Source organism: Parus major, chromosome Z (genome assembly GCF_001522545.3).
Source record: "Parus major isolate Abel chromosome Z, Parus_major1.1, whole genome shotgun sequence".
Taxonomy (NCBI): Eukaryota; Metazoa; Chordata; class Aves; order Passeriformes; family Paridae; genus Parus; species Parus major.
The window spans coordinates 41,526,327-41,545,714 of NC_031799.1; the positions used below are offsets into that span (position 1 = coordinate 41,526,327).

Sequence of the window (19,388 nt, forward strand, 5' to 3'; positions counted from 1 at the left end):
TTTTCCTGAAAATTTTGTGCTTTAATTTTGAAGTGCAATGCCTGTTCCTTCTCTGTCCATCTTCTGCTTGCAAAATCACACTCTTGCACAAATAGTATTACAAAAAACAAATGCAGTACTCGCACCCTAAATTCACAGCTGTGATAACACAGTTATCATTTAGAGTCTTAGAAAGTTTACAACTGCTGCCTGTAACCCAGCATTGTCACATGGCAGTAAAACTGCCATGAACCAAGTCAGCTTCCATAGTTTACAAAAGCTGTGCAAAGATGTGAAATAGGGAGTTCAAGTTACTATCTAAGGAGAAACACCCCAGAGATAGGCATGGGGCCATAATTTTTTTATCTGTGTAAGCTTATCAATGTCCTACATGTGCCAGCTTCATGTGTTGAGCTGTACGACTTCTAGGTCACCCACACGGATACTCACTCTCTTTCTCCTGCAAATTCTGCAGACAAAATAATGTTTACAATTTTACCAAGACACCATCATCCAGAAGTGCCCGCATTCACGGAATAGAAAGTGATGAGACTGAGAGAAAACAGAAAGTCACCGCCCCCCACAACCCACTTCCAACAATGTTTTCTCTGCTTTCAGACATATACAGTTAATTCTTGATCAAACTCAACCCATTCAGCTTTTCACAACTGCAATTCAAAGTTTCTCTCAAACTGAAAAGAAAATGAGTTGAAAGTGTATGCTGTAGGTTTCAATTTTCTGGAGCTCTTAGCATTTCAGTCCTAAGCTGGTCTTCTGGGTCGGGCAGGAAAAACTGAAAAATTTCGAAAAGTCAATACTCACAAACCACACACCACAAACTGGCAAAAATTTGTGTGATTTTTACTAGGAGCAGGAATGATCAACTCTATGGGGATCAACTCAGACAAGCAAACTTTTGGTGTTTACTGTGTAGTCCAAAGGTATTCAGAGAGAAATGGTCATATGAAAAATTGAAGGGCAGTTGAAGGGGGTTTTATTACATATTGATTTCATTGCATACATGATGAAATATTTGCATCATGCTGACATGTCTTCTCAATTATGAACAATGTGGAGGTAAAAATATTGTTATGATCTTCCATGGAAATGTAAGAAAATGATCTTACATGGAAAATGAGTAAGAAATGATCTTACATGGAAAATGTGATAGGTAGACATGCTTAGAAGAAAACAGTTTAATATTTTGAAAAGAAGAATCTGAAAAATTAAGAAAAATAAAAATATTCTAAAACAGTAAATATTTTATGTGCAAACATCTTATTGAAGTTTTCCAATGACAGAATCTCTACCTAAAACAAGAAGTTACATCATGAAAGAAAACAATTTTTGTCAAGTTCCTAAACCAAACATATCTAGTTTTGCATCACCAAAAGAAATTATGTAAATGAGCACTGTATGAAAAAACAACACACATTGCTTTCATAAAATGATTTCAAAATCAGGTTGATATTTTCATTTAAGAAAACATTTTAGCAAATCATGATTTATCATGAATATATCATGAATTCCATAGCAGTTCAGATTCAACAACATTTTTCAACATATTTTAGAACTGTTGTATACATGGGGGACCATAAATATATTTTTACCTCTACCTCAGATAGCATTTAAAACAAAGACACAGATGTTTTGTACACTATCATATATACATTAGGATATCATATATACAAATGCATAAAATATACTATCATATATACATTTTGTATACTATCAAGTTTCCAGATCATACTTCAACTGCTATATCCCAAGAATACTGAGTTGTTCACTTTTCAGTTGATACTGGCAAGTGCCTGCAAGCTGCAGGAATTTTATAATTCCTTTTTCCCAGACCCAGTTAACTTTCTGAAATAGCTTGCAAGCTATAATAGAGTTTTCCAGGAACGTACCTTCTAACTCCATTTCCTGTTGTATTTAAAATCCTGCCAAAGGAACATTTCAAAGCAGAATGCAGGATGTAAGTGTATGACGGAAACTCTGCTGATGGTTTCCAAAATCACAGAAGGAGTCATTCTAATTTAAAAATGAGATGCAAAATTCTCTATTAAAGAAACATGGACTAGGATATTCAAATGGGTCTAAGAAATAATGCTAACAGCATTGCAGCCCCTACAGACTTGTTTTTGATTTCACGTAAAAGGTTGTTAGGGAAATATAGGACAAATGTTCCCAATACTGTTTTCTTCTCATCACTCTGCCCTCTCTAATATTTGGAGTGAAACAAGATTTGAAGAAACAGCCTTTAAAACACTGCTTTCTGCAGACTTTGGACAGAGCTATATTTGGCTGGTGCTGTAATTCACAACTTGTAGCAGCACCACCACAGTGCATCAGTCTGCCTTGTCTGTGTGGTGCATTAAACAGCAAGCTCAGAGAACAACTGAAAACTCTATTTCAGTGACAACTTACAAGTTCCGTGACAACTTGACAAATTACCTGAAGAAGGTATCTGAAGTTATCTATTGGCAGGGAAGATGTTTCAGCCATTCTGCTGCAGCAGCAGGTGTGTTCTTGACAATGCCACAATCACTCTACATGAAAAGAGGGCAAGCTTTTGGCCACATATCAGCAGTGAGCAGTACCTGTGCCTGGCACACAGCTCCCAGCAACAGCTTCTGAAACTGAGAGCATTTTCTCTTAACGGGGTAACAGAGGTGCAGAGCTCAAAAGGACCGACACTGCAACCCTTCAACAGGCTGGAGGTTTTTTCATTCATAAAATGAAAAAACATGTGGGTTTATTCAGCAAAGGCAAGTAAAATCCTGCATCCTTGTACTACTGATGCAAATTCCTTCTGAAACCGTCAGACTTACAGCGAGAAGGAACATAAATGGGTTGTATTTGTAAAACCTTTTTTCCAGCTGACCATGAGCAGAAAGTTGCAGTTAGATATTGGACTCACTGAGACACTACTGATAGTAAGAAAAACAGTGCAGCAAATGAGTGAATGTAAGAAGCTGTTCAGAGGAACAGACCAAAGCCTTCAAAGCATACAAAAATGGAACAAAAAATTACATGTGCTGACATCCTAAAAGCATTAAACTTGGCAGCATTGAGTACAGTGGCTGTCCTAGCTAATAAGAAAATATTAAAAAATGCATTTAAGAGAAACTGACTTGTTTTCTAGTTTGCTGTTTTCCATAATATTCTAATTTACACATTCTCTTCTTCTAGGATAATTAAATATGCTTCCCTATTCAGCAAAAAAGACTTGTAGAAACTTTTAATCCTGAACTTAGGCTAGTTTGGTTGCAACCCTTTCGAATGACTGGCATTAAATGTGGCCTTTTTAGTAATAAATAAATAAATAAAAATGCTTTAATTTTTTAGTATTTGGTTTTGGTTATTTTTGTTGTTTTGTTTTGCTTTATGTTAGCTGTTACCTGTATTTAGGGAACAAATATTAAAAAAGGAGTGATTTGCTAAGAAAAAAATCCCCCAGGATGGTTAAAGAATTGAATGCAGATGTCAAATCAAAGGTAACACCTCTATTGTAATCACAGGTCAGTGCTAGTTCTTCTAATTTTCCTATGAAAAGTATGTTTTGAATAATACTACTCATGGCTTCTTTTAAAGAGACATTTGTTTCTGACAGCTGCTTTCATTTTATATAGAGGAATAGTAAAGTCTTTTATTATTACAGAGAATGCATAATTACAAAAAAAAATTAACATTTGCTTTCAGATGGTCCCCAGATTTCCCCCATCCATCCCCATCGTCTCCACTACTATGTTATTTTCGTGTAAGAGGCAAATAAATACTATACCATATAATTTAAAATAGTCTGAGTTTAAATTATACTAACTTGAAAGCATGTCTTTAAAAAACTAAAAAAGAATAAAAGAGTTATTTTAATCCTGCTGCAATTCTGTTTTTCTTTAGACTTAGAATTGATTAAAACAAAACAATGCTCTGGCCTACTGCATTCTTTTCATTATTTTCTCATCCTTCCAATATCATCCTAAAAAACCATACTCTTACAATATGGAATTCTCTAATCAGTCCTGACATGCATCTACTTTTTACTTGGCCCAACCCCAGCAAACACAGTTGTGCTCTACTACACATCATTTCTCTCCATAACCTGTTTTCCTCTGGGTACCATACTTCATTTCAAACCTCCGTAAGGGTTAAATTAGAGGTTGGGTAACTAATGCATAAGCAGAATTCTGGTTCCATTCAGAAAAAAAATATTAAAAAATAAATATATAAAATATAAGTCTATATTTTACTTCTGCTACGAGTATCACCACTTGAGATCTCAGCTCAACACCACCAGTACAAACCAGACAATTTTCCAGTACCAGACCACTGGCAAATCCAAAGATTCACATACATTTTTCTTTTTTTTTTTATATTCACATGTGTTTTTCTAGAAATGCTAATGTAATGGTATCACTGAATCAGTGATCAATAAAGCAAGAAGAGATCTTCAAGGTCATTGAGTCCAACTGTTAAGCCAGCACTGCTAAGTCCTGAAACTAAACTATGTCCCTAAGTCTACATGTCTTATAAATACCTCCAGGGATGGTGACTCACTGTGCAGAAGCACATCCTTTCAGAGAGCAAGTCTGCTGCCACTGAAGGAAAAAAAAAAAAAAAAAAAAAGGAAGAAAGAAATCCTTTTTCTTAGAATAGGAATACTTAAACTCATATATCAACTTTCCTACACCAATGGGTTTGAACCAAAATCCATTAAAATGGCTATACATCTGTTTCGTACAGTTTTAAGAAGGAACAGCCCCCTTCTGCCTCTTTCTGGAAAGCTGTTCTACTGCAGATGAGACAGCATCCACTAGTTCTAATTGAATGATATTGTGCTGTTTCATACTTAGATTAGACCAAGAAATATAGGTAACAATACATCACAATAGAAAGACATCACAGAGAAAGACTCTGAGGAAGGGATTTTGAAAATACCTGGTCAAAGTCAGAACTGCTGTAAACAATTGCCTTGGTGGCTGGGAAAAAAAAAAAAAAGAAAAAAAAAAGAAAAAACACCCCAAAACCAATCTTAAAACACCAAACCAAACACTGTGGAACTAAGAATTAAACTTACCAGTTCTTTATGAACTTGTATAGGAGCAGATTATGATGTGATCCTGCCTTTAAAATAATCCTTCACATTATTCCACAAAAGTGCTCCAGTCAGGAGCGTGTAAACAATCCATACCATCAACAGGTCACATGCTGAAAATGCAATGGATGCTCATGGTCATGAATACACGTTGTGTTACTAATCCTTTTTTGCTCTACAGAAGAATTTTTGATGGTTATACCAGGCATCAGATTTACACAGGACCTCTGATTTTTACAAACAACACATCCATAATTTTATTTGTGTAACAATAATTTTAAGAATATGGATACGAAATATTCATAAACTCTTGATCCACCTCAGAAGCAATGTTCATGAAGTAATTTTATGCTTAGAAAAAAAGTGGGTTTTGAGTCTACTCATACTAACACTTACACAATGCTTTCCTCCTGTGATGCAGAGTCAGGAGAAGAAGTTTAATAATTCCATAAGAATTTGTAAGAATCAATAAATTAAATATATCTTATAGAATAGTAGTTTGAGTGGTGTTTTTCCAGCAAAAAATATGTGAATCATTAGAGAAAATTAAATTCTTTTTCTAAGGCTCTAGAGCCTGAAGTCCTTAAAGCATGTGGCTAATATGCTTAGGGCTGTATGTTGCTTCTGCAACAAAAGATGAAATGCAGCAGCCACAGGAAGAAGCATGCACATCTTATGAATAATGCAACAGACAGATAAAACTGACTCTACACACTGTTGACAGGGGAGGCAGAAACCCCCTCCAGGCAACAGGAATGGAAACAAGGAGCTCCTGTTTTTGTGTTGAACGTGTCCTTTCTAAAGGTCTTCTTCCTCCTGGATAAATGAGGGCAATCCACACATGTCCTGCACAGGTGGTGCCTCATTTGCACACTAGACAGAGCAGCTAGCTGAGCAAACAGAGCAATGTTGAGTCATGTCATACAGCCTGGTCAGGTTGGGACACATTCATGCAGCTTTTGTACCAAGTAAAGAATAGAAGACATAGCTCACCGTTCCTTATATGTGCAGCATTACTTGCACCACTTTCCAAGGCAAAGTAACTCTGATATTTGGCAAGCCAAACTTTAGTCTGGTGCCGAATGGAAATCTCTTTTGATCACAGCCTTTCCATATCATAGGGTGTCCTTAAGAAAACAAAAATAATAAGAAAACTGTTCTTTGCCTTGACAAGTCAATAAAAACAATCCTACTTCTAACACTGTTATGGAACTGTAAATACTTAGGAACATATGAAAATGGAGATTAATTCATTTTCATTTGATCACATAAACAGATCAAGGAATACTTCAATTCTTTTTGTTTAGGAAAACCTTTAATACTTTGTTTGCTTTGTTGTCAAAGATAACATTTTTTCACTCAGTTAAAGATAAACCTTATGGCTCTTGTTGAGATAAATTATCAGAATTCCAAGCCTGATGTTTGACCCTAATCAGTAGGGCCAGCCAAGCAACTTGGATGTATAACTTTCTAGAGCCAATTTGTGCTAACTTTTGCTACAGGGTTTATATAAAAGCAAAGGTCAATAAAGACAAGAATAAAAGGTCCTTTATATTTGCTCTGAACTAAATGAAACTTACTAAGAATTCTGTTTAAAATACGTTCAAAGCAGAACAAAAAAACTTTTAATACATAAGAATGTAAAATATAAAAGAAACTAGAGTTTGCAATACAATAGGTAATAATAATGGAATAAAAAAATGAGAAAAGCTGTCTACATTAAGTTAAAAAATGTTTTGTTGTTCTGTTAAGTATTTTCTACTACAGTCAGAAATGCAATAATCAGGTTATGAACCCAAGATCATCTTCCTTGTAACATGTTTAAATTCCAGGAATAGAATCTGGCCTCAGACTGGCAGCCACCAATTCCAACCACTTCTCTTGAAAACAAAACTTTGCTTCCAGATTTCTGAAAACAAGTTTTTTTTCCTTATTTTGTAGCCTGTTTTGAAGGGAGGGTGATGCTCATCATCTGAAGACTTGGGCACACCCAGAGAAGATCCCAAAGGAATACCATGAAAAACATCCTTACTTTAAGGATGTAACGCAGGGCCACCTACATTCTTTTCCCATTCTCAAGTGATCCTCAGGGGAAACAAAACAAAACACAACAATTGCATTCATTTAGACCTAGTTTTAGGGAAACACTAATCTATTTCATTCCCTCATGACCCTATATAACTCATCAACCATGTTCCAAGAGGTGATAGAAGAATCTCATGCTTCAAAAGCATCTAAGTCACTGTATGTACTACTCAAAGAGAAAGAAAAGTCTGAGCTCCCAGAAGACCAGCAGTGGTAAATGTCTCCCTTTAAGGCTTTCTTCAGAATGTAAGGTACTAGGCATCTGCACATAAAGACTCTTCCCAAAATCTTCAATAGCAATACTAATAACTGATAAGTAACAATTATAAAAAGTAGTTCAGTCTGCAGGTTACAGGTAAACTCCTAGCAGAACAAGCAGTAAAAATGGTTCAACTCAAGTAAGACTCAGCCTGAAAAACCAATCTCATGGTGTCACAGTAATCTGAGAACCCCAGGAAATGCCAGAGTTGTCAGGCCACCACCTTCTCAATAACATTTCACCCAAATTAGAAACTGGATACACTAGGTCACTAGCTGGCAAAACTCCCAGCCTCAAATGATGGCCTGTCAAACAAGAGAGAAGGGCACTCTTCCATCTCCTGCACTACTAACAGGAGAGCATGACGGTCTCTGGAGAGTTGAATCAGCCCTTCACCACAAAAAAACCACAGCAACATATTTTGTTTTCTGTAGAGTACTGCACGCCCCAGCAAACAAGTTCTTCAGAATTCACAAGACTAATCTTATTTTCAAATTGTCTCACTATTATGGTGATGGACAACTTGATCGATTGCTGTGTAATATACTGCACTGAAACTACAGTTTCAGTAGTACTTGCAGCTAGACATTCATTAGGACAAAAGAAACCTGATTATCATGGTGATAAAAACCTGACAGTAATTCTGTTGTTAAATATCTTTTAGGTGTTGATCCCTTCATAATAATAAAGGTGGGGGAGGATGGAAAATGGAGCATTAATTAATGGTCACTCCTTCTAATAAAGTTTGTGGAACAAGAAAAACAGCTGATTTTAAAATCAGCATCCAGTGTCAAGGGTTTCTTTGCTCACTTTTATCCCTCTCCTTGCCAGCTCTGAAGACGGGCCACTGCTATAAAAGCTTTATCCACACATATAATATCACACATTATGAGAAACCTAGTGCCGCAGACACACATGGATATCCAGTCTGTCTTTATTTTAGCTGGGTCCTGAAATGTTTATGTGACCCTCTGTGGCAACGTAAATGCCCTGGCCACGATTCACAGGAGGGGAGTGTGATCTCTCTGCATCATGGGGAATGAATGCTCCGCAGAGCACACTGTGGCAGTGAGTCAGCAGAGCACAGAATCTGATGTACATCTTCATTTCTTCCCTGCCCAAGAACCTTTCCAAAAGGAAATAAAATACATGGGACCAGTGCATAATCTAGTCTGATCCTGACATTGAATCACAGCACATCATGAGTGAGAAGCACATCAGGAGACTAGGAGGAACACAGGTGTCCTGAAAGGTGTTTGCTGCCATGTGCAATGAACAACCATTGAAGGCAACAGTGAAAAAGGAAAGGGCAACGAAATCATTTACACTGCTGAAAATTCAGGTAACCTCAACTAGGCTATGGTCTATTCCTATTTATGGAAAATGGGACATCAAAATTAAGGTGAGACTATAAAGCTTTCTGGAACAGATATTCTCCTGAAATGCAATTTTGCACAGACACACTGTTCCCACACACTTCAAGTTAAACATTTACTACACAGCTGAGAGAAATGAAACACTAGCAGAACTAGGGAAAAAGAATCTAGTAAATTCTTTCCAAAGGTCATATCTATGGACTAAATGTCAATCAAACCATTGTTCTGATAACCAGTTGTGTAAAAATTGCCAGAAAAAAAAATAAAAGAGCAAGATTCTAATTCCTTCTCCTAAAGATTGATTAATTATTTAATTCTATCAAGATAAATCAACTAGAAAACTCCTTTTTGAGAATATTTACAAGGGTTCTTTTTCCAGCCAAGCTGAAATTATCACACTCAGTACAGCAGAAAATAATCAGAAATAAGACATAGCACAGGCTTTCAAAAATTCCATTACTTATATAGGATTGTGACCTTTTTTTCTTTTGGATGTAAGCATGGTATCTACAAGAGATTTCCCATAAAACAGAATTGATAAAAGTATAAGACAGACATATATGCAAGCTTGAATCATTAATTCTTTTTAATAAACAGTAACATGCCAGAAACTTGTGAACTATATAAAAGCTTAAATAAAAGCTTATTCTAATGGCAAAATAATTTGTACTACTTCTCAGTGAAATTACAGAAATGGCATATGCTCAGGTGCAGTTTTTGGCATCTACAGATCTGGTTTTGGGATAAACTAACTTCACTGTACCACAAGTGGAAGCCAAGCCTTTATCTTAAACAAGCTGATTGAAGAGACAGATGCACTAGTCTGCAAATTTAAAAACTGTCTTTTGATGAGGAAAACCAAACTGCTTGAGAAGAAGGAGGTGGGGAAAAGTAGAAGGGACTGCATCAAAATGTCATCAGACCAATTCTGTTAGGTAAAATGGATATTGCACATACTCTGGCTTTCTGCCCCAGGATGACCTATCCATCATCACAGGAATAGCTCTGGAAAAAGGAAATACATCTTCTTATAGAACTCTAAAATATGTAGAGCACCAAGGATTAGGAAAGAAGAAAGAAGAAAATACTAAGCAATGCTTGTAAATTTAGCTCACAAATACCAGCACCTATGAGAAGGGGTTGCTGGGCATCTTACAGCAGAGCAGCCAGCTCCTCCTCTGAGAGAAGGGGAGCAAGACTGGGAAGTGTAAGGTAGGAGTTTGTGTCACAGAACTGAAACATGGATCTGACAGTAAAGTGAAGGGGTGCCAAAAGGGGCAACAGGTGAGTGAAATCCTTGAGGCAGCAGGAGCCAGTGCCTTGCAGGCCACCTGGACCCACCCAGCTCACATTCTCTGCCAGGGGAATCAGGCAGCTGTGCAGACACAGACCAAGCAGGCACAGCTGGGCACAGGGCTGTGGGCAACCCCCACCCTGGAGCCAGACACCACTGTCTCCTGTTAGAGGAAGGGTGCAATTTGAACTGAAGGTGTTGAGGAATTCTGTGAAGACAGCAATACAAACCCAACCAAACCTGAGATGGACACCTTAATCCCTCCCTTCCCGCTCTGCAGTGCAGACAGCTGGTGCCACTGCTTGGCCACCTGGTGCTTCTCCAGTAGCTACTCCCAGCCAACACCCACAACTTGGAGCAGAACAAAACCCACCCCTTCAGTCTTTCCTGACTACACAACACAGACACCATATTAACAAAAACCATGCATAAATCAGAAATAAACTGAACACTGGCTAAAGGACCTTTTTTAAAACATAAAGGCTGAAGAACAAGCACCCAGACTATGCAGGTGAATGATCACCCAAAATGTGAAAATCTGTTGTCAAGAATTTACACCTTCACACAACATGAACAAACTTTTCACCCAGTATTCTTGAAACATTATGACAAACAGAGCTAAGCTTAATTAGCACTACTCAAAGTTATCTTTACAAAATCCAGTACAAAGAACCGCAGTTAATAGACTACAAGCTTCATTACAACACTTAACTTTCATATCATCAAAGGCTGAGTGATTTTGTATTTTGAAGACATCTCTTGCCACCCTCCAATAATTAGATTGGAGGCCACTAGAGAGAAATACAGAGAGCCGTGCAGGAGACCTTGGAACCATGATATAATTTAACTCTTGAAATGTGTTTAAACAATATTTCAGTGTGAAGAAACAGACATCTTTACTGTGCACTACATTCCTGCCATTCCAACCTGTCCACAGGTTCCTGTTCATGTTCTTTTTCCTGTATATACAGAAAGCGTTCTTTCTGGGAATACACATTGCACAGGGAAGTTTCAGAGCAAGCTACACTTTCAGATGACATGCTTCAAAGTTTGAATTATTGAAAAAATACTATCCTTTAAGGCAGGGGAAAAAAAAGACCAGGAGAAAGACATAGACCAGATGGTGTGGGAGGCAAATCAAAACAGCACAAGGGTTATTAAATTGCATCCACTTGGAACTATTAACTGGCCAAGAATCAACAAGTCAGGTTTCCAAGTGAGCCTGAATACTCAGGCTAAAATCCAGGGCCTTGCAGCAAAAAATATTTGAAAAATAAGTTTCAAAACAATGACACTGTAAATACACAAGAAAAAAAGAATATTTTGTGTTTAATTTATATGCTTCTCACGGTTACAACTTTATATTGGAACTGAGCCATCTTTCTGATGGGAGAATACGAATGCTGACTTCTATGCAGAGTACGATCCTCTACCAAAAATATTCTTCTTGTGCATGGTATGTCACAATACAAGTAAATGCCATAAAATATTAAAATTTTAGAACCACGTGGGTTTTTTTCTGAAGAAAGTTGCAGATAGCCTATTTTTGGAGTTACTTAAATTTTACAACCAATTTCAAGCATCTAAGTCAGAAAAATTCTGGCCAAATTTGGCCACTGCATACAACGTAAGTGTTTCTCAAATTTGCAAAATGCAACACAAAATACAGCAGCACACATTTAATAAAATGCAAAGAAGTCATTATTCCCTTTTGTTCTTATACTCTGAACTGCACAACTTTACACAGTGTCTGCTGATCACAGAAAATGGGAAGAAAACTCTTCTGAAAGGCTGAGGAGTAGAGTAATAAACCTGAAAACATTTTCAAATTTCTTGGAGAAACAGAAGTTCTAGGAGGGCATTTACCTAAACTAAATTAGGAAAATATAATGACAGCCCAGATTCTGCTGGTCAAGGGCATCACAAAGAGCAGTTGTTTAAATAGAAAAACTGCTCTTGAGGCCAGGCAACACTTTTAGCAACCCTTTTTCAAATGTAGTTGAAGTATAACATGCAAATAAAAGAAATCAAAAAATGTTGCATTGCCTGCTAAAGGGAAAGGGCTTAGGTCAGGTATTATCAGTAATTACATCTATAAAACTTCATCTTCAAAGCAGTAAACAATGAAGATCTCCACTCCCCACTGACTCAGAGTATCGTTCCTATTATGCATAGAGAGAGAAATTAAATACTGATGGCAACCTCAGGCTGTCAAATCAGTCCTCATGCAGTCAAGCATTACAGGTTGACATTTGACTCATATTTCTTTCAATTCAACAGATGATTCTTGCAGAATCAGAAGAAAAGGAAATGTGAAAGCAGGAAACTGTAAGGGACTGTGAAGAGAAATGAAAAATGCCTTAGTGATACATGTCTTTTCTTTGGTGATTTAATAGGCAGAGTACCCACAGAAGTGTTAGCCCTGTTTTGAGGCCTGGATCCCATGAGGAATTGATGTCCCTTTCAACCCTAACTTTCCCCAAATGATGTGTATTTCCACTTCATTGTCCTATTCAGTGTCGAGCCTAACTAATGTTCAATTCTTTTCATTTTCTGTTATTCCTTGCCCTGTCTCACATCTGAACATAATCCATCTCACAACTGAACATCAGTCTCTTCAGGATGACTGGATCATTGTAAATCCAATCTGTCAAGAAAAACCCCACAAGTGACCATTGGCTTGCCTGTGTAATTGACTGCTCCAGCATTCTCAGAAAGCCTTCCCTCAGTAAAATACAGAGATCAACCTGAAGATAAACAAACTACTGTAAATTAAACCAGATTTGCGAGCAAAATTTCCAGTGAGACTTGTTCCATTGAGATAAAATGCAAAATCAAGTTCTGTCAATAGGTATAGGACAATACACTATGAAACTAAGCCAGAAAAAATTACATTTAAGCAAATTAAAGTTTTCAAGCTTCAGAGAAGACTAGAATTCATTTACAAACATATTTTCATATATAAAAATATACACATAGCACAAATTAGATGCACAAAGCAAAATTTTTCAACTTTCTTCCATTTTAACCAGTTTGCCTTCAGAAAAAATCCCTAGCCTATTAGTACCCTAAAATGTCCCACCTTTCTGATTTACCTTTGGGAAAAAAATGAAAAAAAGCAAATCATAAATGGCTATAAATTATAATAAGGCAATCCAAACAGTATCATTCGGCCACCATTCAAATGAAAGTTAATAAAAAGGGAAAAACAAAAGAAAACAAAAACAACAGATATCTTGAAATCCAACTGGAAGCAATTGCAAAGATATGCAAAAATGCAAGACTAAAAATTTCTTGCATTTTGATAAGACACAAGAGGAATGTTGCTATTTACAGCAAGTACAGTGTTTCAAGGGAAGGCCAGTTTGCTTGAACATAGACTTTCTAATCTAAAACACCTTCAAGACACAGAAACATGATCAGTCAAGTCTAAGACAGTCTAAATTACTTAATAACACCTTCACTGTAGTTTCATTGACTGTAACAGGATCATGCCATTTTATAACCCGAAGATGTGCAATACACTTCTTGTAGTATTACCCTCTAGCCAGCAGCAGCCTTTGCATTCTACAATCATATAAAAAAGAGCACAGGATGNAATGCCCTGGCAGTGTTTGCTACTCCAATGGTCATCAGTATCTTAAAATTCACTTTAAGAAAATGAACTGTTCCACCATTTCCATTAAAGATGTGCAGGTTTTGCTGTGATATAAAATGGGGGAAAAAAACAAACCAAAAACACCCCAACTCAATTCTATTCTACAAAATAAGATACCAACAACAACAACGACTGTGTCAGTGAAATGAGACTCCTTGTTCCATTTTAGATGCTGAACACTAATGGTGCAGAAGACAAAAATGGGTATCTGGCAAGTGAAATGTTTTCCAGTTCACATTTTCTATAATCATTTAGGTGTGAACTTTTATTTTTGTACATCTTTTATTCAGGTAAAATAAATTAACACTTTATGTTCACAAAAAAATATGGTTCCTTACAGAGTTAAAAACTCATTTTTCCTTTATCAAAGAGGTATAAATTCTACCTTAATTAATAAAGTTTAATTGTGTACCTTATACAAAATGTAGAGACTGCTTCCAGAAGAGAGCTGCTCCTCATGCAATTTGTAATGCCACTACATGAGAGACAAATGAATGTTTTCATCTTTCTGTAAGATAACTGTTTTAGAAGTAAAATGGAAAATATGCCCATGAAACTAGATTTTTTAACATTCATCCCAGCAGACAGCTGTTTGGGGGAGAAATGGCAGAACAGTCTATAGATTTTTGTACAAACAGTTTTGTGGGATCTTAGGTATGAATAAGTCATGGTTCACATTCTTCCTTAACCAAGCAGTCTCATGGAGACATAGTCAAATTTGTCTTTAGATGGTTCTCTCATTGTGTCTCTCACTGTTGTCCAGTTCAACAAAACCTTACAGTGAACTATAGATCACCTTAATGAAAAAAACACATATTAGTTGGAAATCAAATCTTCATGAAGACTTACTTTCATTCAGATGTATAATTATACAAATGAAAACATAAAGAACAGAAATTAAAGCAACTATTCTACTCTGCACTCTACAAATGTCTGCCTCTCTAGATGAAGCCAGGAACAGGCACTCCACAGAAATGGCTGTTCATGTAAATTAAATACAGGGAAATTAAGTTTCTGAGATTCCAGACAGAACTATTTCCACAGAGCTGGGGTAGCACTCTTACAGCTAATGAAACATGGCCAATGAATTAATGATGTAAGACACTAATTATTCACTTATCATGTAAGTGCTAGTCTGTATTTACTGCAAAATTCAATATATCACAGATCATGCCTGACATAAGGTCTGCTGATAAAACAGCTGAAGACAGAATTGAAGAGAGCTCATAGGGAATTGATACACAACTGAAAAGAGGGCTCACATACAGCTTTTTGTAGTAAACATGAGAGACACAGAAACAAACCACTGCTGCTGTCATAAATTAAATACTCAACCATGTTCTTTCCGAAACTTTTTTATGGTGAAGCAGTGGTTCATGCAGAATTCCTTTTAAAAAGATTGTATTTACTCTGCATGTCTGGGAAACACACAGAACACAAATACTTCTACTGCCTGTGCCTTCACCACTATGGCTGTAATCATGTTAACCACCAATAAGAACTATGCAGAAATTAGGGAAATATCTGCTGATATCACTGTTACATGGCAGACAAAACAATCCCAAGCAAATATCACAAATACCAGCTTCAAATATTTACAAGGATTTAGCACAGTATTTGATAAGCTAGTAAAACAAGTCTTGGGTACCAAAAAAGTGAGCTCAGGAATATGTTCTTAGTCTTTAGCTGTGTTTTACAATCTGCACATACTATAAAAGCATTAACTTGGTTTCCAAACTAAAAAAAAAAATAAATAATCCCTTCCTTGGATAGCTACTTACAATATTAATTTATATGAAATGCTTTTTCTATAGCATAGGTCAAATTACTGAAGTTTTGAGCAGTTCCAGACACACTACATATTTAGGGGGTTACTAAAAGATTAAAATTGTTGCAGTCAATTTTGACATAATTTGAAGGTGAACTGCTTTATTTGCTAGTTAAATAACATTTTGCCCCACTCTAGAGACTCAATTCACCACAGCGTGGAGAATTCTTACCACTTCATAAATACCTTGTTAACAGCTAAACTATGACCTAGATAAGACACTTCATCATGAAGCAGAACATTAAATCAACTTAACTCATTTTTGTTAAGGCAGCAAAACAAACGGTGGCCTTTTCAGGAGGAAGGACAGCCGTAATGGTGAAAAGAATGATGACTAATTGTATAAATGGAAATATTGGCTTTTTTCTCTTAGGACTCAGGAAAGATCCATTCCAAATTATGGTTTTAAATTAAAGACATTTGGAGGTCTCAAATCTTGTCCCTTTTGGACATATATCTAAATCCCTAAACCACCACATATTTTCTGAAAACTTGGCAGTCTCTGCACAGAAAAGCCCAGGACTGACCCAACTGACTCAGAATTACCAAAGAGAGTGGTTTCATCAGTTCAAAGGGAGAAAAGAAAGAAAGCAGGGAAAGGAAAGGGGGAAAAGAAAGGAAAGGGAGGTAAAAGAAAGAAAAGAGGGGGGGAAAGGAAGGAAAGGGGGGGAAGAAAGGAAAGGTGGGAGAAGAAAAAATAAAAAGGATGAGGGGAAACTAATCCCCACATTAGGAAAAACAGCAAATGAGGGAGGGGGGTGGAACCACAAACAGCTTTTATATGTTAGACATGTACAACAATAAAGGATGCAATGATTTTCACTATTTCATAACTATGGTTTTGGCATGTAGCAAAACAAAGCATGGGTTTTTTCCTGAACAAGCAGAGTCCATTGTTTTTTCTGCACAATTAAGGCTCCCAAAGGGTTAGAACCTCTAGATGATAAAATCTTCCTTCACACCTCTACTCATGCTGAGTGTTTCAAACTCAACATGGCTTTTGAAATATGGCCTGGCCATCACAGTGGACTCAATTTCACTTCCCTTCTTTTTCTTAAGCAAAGCTTGTATACAAGCAGGGTGAAAGACATGGCCATTATTACTCTGTGTGTCCTGAAGAAGAAAAAGGTAACCACAGTATAAGGTAAGACATTCCCAAAGACAGCACTGCAGCAATGGTGATGGTTGTGCAGTGGCTGAAGTTTCCAATTCTCTGCCACTCCACACTCATGAGCACATTAAACTCCCCTAAACTTGCTGTCACACATTCTTACAACCCTAACCTAATTTCTACATCCCACAGACATTATTTTCCTTATAAACTGGATCACAGTCCAGATGCTCTGCTCAGACAAGTCCATCATCACCAGCCTGTTCCCATACCACTCTTTCCACGCTTTAGTCTTCTATTTCACATTAAAATAAGTACAGGTGCTGATACCAGCAGCTTCTCAAGCAACATGAGCTATAAAGGAACATGGTAATTGCTCAGTCACAGAAAACCACCTCTTTGGAGGCATTTATCCTATCTGCTGTCCAGGAACTTCTTTTCCAGACAGCTAGGAACAGCCACTGTGCATCACTGAAGTATTGTCTATCATTAGTAGGCATCCATAGCATGTCTGTGAATTACTGAGATCTGAAGTGCTATTTAATGGGCAAGGAATTAGTCAGAAAGAAAACAAACAAAATGCCCAAATATCAGAAGGAAACATGCTATAGAGAAAAAGATTAAATCAAAGAACAGAAAAATAAGATGAAGGAAGAGGATGGAATGATGAGGAGGAAAAAAGGAGAACCCTGTAGAAACAATGACAACTACACCTATTTATTCTCACATCAGCTCTACAATTTTAAAACCAAAACTTATTTCACGTAAGTATTAATGTTTAAAAATTAATTTATATCATATGTTTCCAAAGACGGAGAAGATTTAGTTAATTGCCTTGGTCTTGCAGCAGGCAACTACTCACTAAACATGGGCCTTAGAAGAGTAAAAGAAGTAGGAAGACATTATCAAATGTGAGCTTAAAGGGTACAATTTTAAGCCATGGAATTGATGCAGACATGATACTAAGATTGAGAGAGAGAAAACTGTCATTTGCAAAATTTTCTATGGGCTTTATCTGAACTCAGAAAAAAAGAATCAGTTTCTGAAATAGGCAGGTATGAACTCACTGCCTTTCAAATTAATGAATCTGATATGATTCATATACATACTACAATATGAAAATGTACCTTACCAGAGCTATAGAGATGAAAGTTACAGAAAGGCAAATTATTTAAGAAGGAACCATAGAAGCAGAGACTTACACGTGTTACAAGAGTTTCTGCTGCTGGAAGTTTAGCTCCCGAGGCCCATAATATGATATCTACTGTCCTCTGTGGAATGATATCCTGAAGGTGCTAGTGGGGAGGGAGCTATTCTCTATGACATCGTCTTAGGTGAAACATGAAATTTTATATAGAGGCAAATGACAGCTCCCTAGAAAACCATTACAGTTAAGTCTTGGTGGTTAACTAAAGCGATGAAGCCTCACAAGTTTCAGGGCTATGGATATCCGCTTTACTGAACTCCACAAGCAACACAAGCTTGTTAGGTGCTCCCAGCATTCTGGTCTTAGTAAATGGAATCAAACACCAGCAAAAAATAGTGTGGAAAGGGTGGGAATAAAGATGGGCAAGAGAGTGAAGACAGGCAGAATGTTTTCTGCTTAAACCATTTCGCTGGTACCAGACAGGGACTTGGCAACAACTCTTTGTGGAAGATCTGGAGTGGATCAGAACTTGAGCAAGGCCACCCTGCCACAAAACAGTAAGACTTCAATTTGGGAAACAAAACGTCATCTGGTAAATATAGGAAGCAATCATCTTCCTTCAGCTGGTCCTGGTACAGCATGAGCTAGAATATACCAGTTTTGGTTAGCACACTTCAATAAAGATGTCTTGGAGAACATCCAGTGCAGAAGAATGAGTGCAACCATGAGATTCAGAAAATAAGATACAAGAGGACAGGCTGAGAAAACAGTAGTGGTGAAGGGGGTGTTAAGAGAGAGATATCTGCAAGGATATAAGATAATTTTTAGGAATTATTTCTGTAAAAATTTGTGGAAATGTTTCAGAAACCACAAAAATAAAATCAGGTAAAATTACAAGAAGTAGAAGAATAAATTGTAAAAGGAAGTAATGCACTCATATTGCGAACAATTATAAGTAATCAATAAGCCTGCATGCCTGCCTGTAGAAGTCACTAAATCTCTGTTCTTGTCACCTCTGGAGATAAGGCTATGCCAGCTAAAGTTGATTCTGTCTTGGAGAATAATCCAGTCTCTCAAAGTCCTTTTAGATCCTTTTGCCCCCAATCATACTGTGGTTACAGAAGACCTTGATCTTCCTAGAAAATATAACAGAGGTAAAGGCACTTGAAAAATTTCTACAGAGCCTAATGCCACAGTATTGAGATTTGATTTTTCTCTATTTCTAGAAATGATAAATCACATGACAAGCTGATTTAGTACAAGTAAAGATGATATTACAAGTATTTCACTGATCATTAAGGCCTTGCCTGCAAGAAGGAGACTGCATCTAGTTTACTCTTTGGTTTCACACTGAACTAAGACTTTCTAATAATTGCCTCTGTCGACATAGTAAGTGTTCAGTAAATGTGAGATAACATTTTCCAGGTTTTGTAATTCTGAAAATATGCTATAAATCAACACCTTTGTCTCTGCAGCCCTTTCCAGCATAAACACATCATCCTTAAGGCCCAGAATCAAAGCTGCTCCTGACTTTAAATTTGGCCTTTGGATTACAG

The 19,388-nt window shown here is 36.9% G+C and overlaps 1 protein-coding gene across 1 annotated transcript in view; it reads right to left on the bottom strand.

Annotated features, from left to right (window-relative positions):
- The window catches only part of ROR2 (receptor tyrosine kinase like orphan receptor 2), a 140,647-nt gene that overhangs the window by 111,683 nt on the left and 9,576 nt on the right, over positions 1 to 19,388 (bottom strand). The gene's annotated exons all lie outside the window — the stretch shown is intronic.